Below are 2,522 nucleotides of genomic sequence, written 5' to 3' on the forward strand. Positions count from 1 at the left end.
ACCCACCCACAGACCCCCCCCTTCCTATTTTTGCTCCTGGGGATTCCGTCTTACAATCCTGCTCCTGTGTGAGTTGCCCTACAGAAATCAAGTTCCCTTGGAGAAAAGACCTGCTTTGGAGGGTGAACTCTAGGGCACCGCACCCTCCTGAGGCCCCTCCACTCTGAAAATCCCACCCGTCCTAGGCTGCACAGTCCCAAACCTCCAGGGATTTCCTGTCCGGGGCTCTCAGGGTAATTCCCAAGACCTGCAATTGGAGCCAGAAGCGAGCTGGAAGCCAGTGCAGTTGTCTGAAAGGTGGAGGAATAGGATCCAACCAGCGAGCAGGGGAGCCAGAGTGGATCTGAGAGACTCAGGTTCGAATCTCCACTTGTGCCACGAAAGCTCGCTGGGTGACCTTAGGGCAATCACACCCCTAACCTGCCTCACAGGGTTGTGGTGAGGATGAAATGGAGGGTCAGAGAATGACGTAAGCCACTCTGGGCCTCCACTGGGGAGGAAAGTGGGGTATGAGTTAATAAATAAATAAAACAAAGCTTGAGTCCAGTGGCAATTTTAACACCAACAAAGTTTCATTCTGGGAAGAAGAAGAGGAGGAGGAGGAGGAGGCGGAGATTGGATTTATGCCCCGCCCTTCACTCACAGTCTCAGAGTGGCTCACAAACTCCTTTCCCTCCCCCTCCCCACAACAGACACCCTGTGAGGTAGGTGGGGCTGAGAGAGCTCTGACAGAAACTGCTCTTTCAAGGACAGCTCTGACAGAACTATGGCTTGCCCAAGGTCATCCAGCAGCTGCAAGTGGAGGAGTGGGGGACTCAAACCTGGTTCTCCCAGATCAATCACTACACCAAACTGGCTCTTTTGTGTGTGTGTAGAATTAAACTTTTTCTGTCTTCAAGGTGCCACTGGACTCAAACTTTGTTCTGTTGCTTCAGACGAACATGAGGATCCACCTGTACATGAAGAAATCCTCCATTGTCTTCAGAGACAAAGAATTGGGGCAGTTCCAGTAGAGGCCTCCTTGTATTGCCAGCAAACAGGGGTGGGAGGGATTGAAGGTGTGACTTTTGGTAAGAGAAAAGGGTGTGGCAAACATGCCCCTTGTTGCATGGGAGGTAAATTCAGGTCAGGAAAAAAAGGAAGTAACCACTTAGTAACTTGTGGGATGCCCTCCCACAGGAAGTGGCCACTCAAGTGGCTGATTTATGGAGGACAGGCCCATCAGTGGTTCTTAAGCCACCAGAGCTAAATGGAACTTCCACGCAGTTCCAGTAGAGGCCTCCTTGTATTGCAAGCAAACAGGGGTGGGAGAGATTGAAGGTGTGACCTTTGGGAAGAGAAAAGGGTGTGGCGAGCATGCCCCTTGTTGCATGGGAGGTAGATTCAGGTCAGGAAAAAAGGAAGTAACCACTTAGTAACTTGTGGGATGCCCTCCCACAGGAAGTGGCCACTCAAGTGGCTGACGTTAGAAGGCAGATTGATGGAGGACAGGCCCATCAGTGGTTCTGAAGTCACCAGAGCTAAATGGAACTTCCACGCTCAGAGGCAGTGTACCTGTGAATACTGGCTGTGGTGGGGAGTGAAAACAGCAGCAGGCACTGGGCCTCCGTGCCACGCTCATAGGCCTTTGTCGGGAGGCTGGATAAAGGGCCAATATTAAAAACCTAGTTGAAACTTATGATATACAAAAAAAACCCATGTATTTATTAGAAAGACAGTTAAAAACACAAGGGCTGATACACACAAGTTTCCACCTGACGCGTTTCCACCCTATCGGGGGCCTTCTTCAGAAGTCAAACGGCGTAACAATAACACACATTACAATAAGGTAACCAATAAGTGAATACTGGACCAAGAAAAGGAAGGTGAAGCCTCAAGATCAGTAGACACAAGACAAAAGATGTTTGTGAGGCCTCTAAAGAGGAGAGTCATGTGCCTGGTGCACAGCTGCTGAATTAGAACTGCTGGTGCAGTGGTTAAGAGTTCTGGGCTGGCCTCTGGATCCCCAGTCACACCATCAAAGCTTGTTGGGTGACCTGGGGGCAGTCACACTCTCAGCTGGACCCGACCTCACAGGGTTGCTGTTGTGAGGCTAAACGGGAGGATGAGAGAACGATGCAAGCCGACTTAGTTTCAAGAGGGGACTGGATGAACGTCTGAGCAGAGGCCCATCGGTGGGTATTCGCCACAAGGGATCCTCACAGGGTTGCTGTTGTGAGGCTAAAAGGGAGGACGAGAGAACGGTGCAAGCCGACTTAGTTTCAAGAGGGGCCTGGCTGAGCAGAGGCCCATCGGTGGGTGTTCGCCACAAGGGGTCGATGGCCGCGCTGGCTCAGAGGTTAAGACGCGGAGTCGCAGACCAGAAGGTCCCGGCCGCGACTGCCTGCCGGGCGAGAGAAGGGGCGCCCGAGAAGCCCCGCCCGCGCCTTCGCCAGCAGCCCCGCCGCCACGCAGCGGCCCCTAGAGGGGGTGGTGGTCCATATAGGGGGCAGTGGTCCGGCCCGGTGTCCGGGCGCGCTGGG

This window comes from Gekko japonicus, unplaced genomic scaffold (genome assembly GCF_001447785.1).
Source record: "Gekko japonicus isolate JY-2015 unplaced genomic scaffold, Gekko_japonicus_V1.1 scaffold336, whole genome shotgun sequence".
Classification (NCBI taxonomy): Eukaryota; Metazoa; Chordata; class Lepidosauria; order Squamata; family Gekkonidae; genus Gekko; species Gekko japonicus.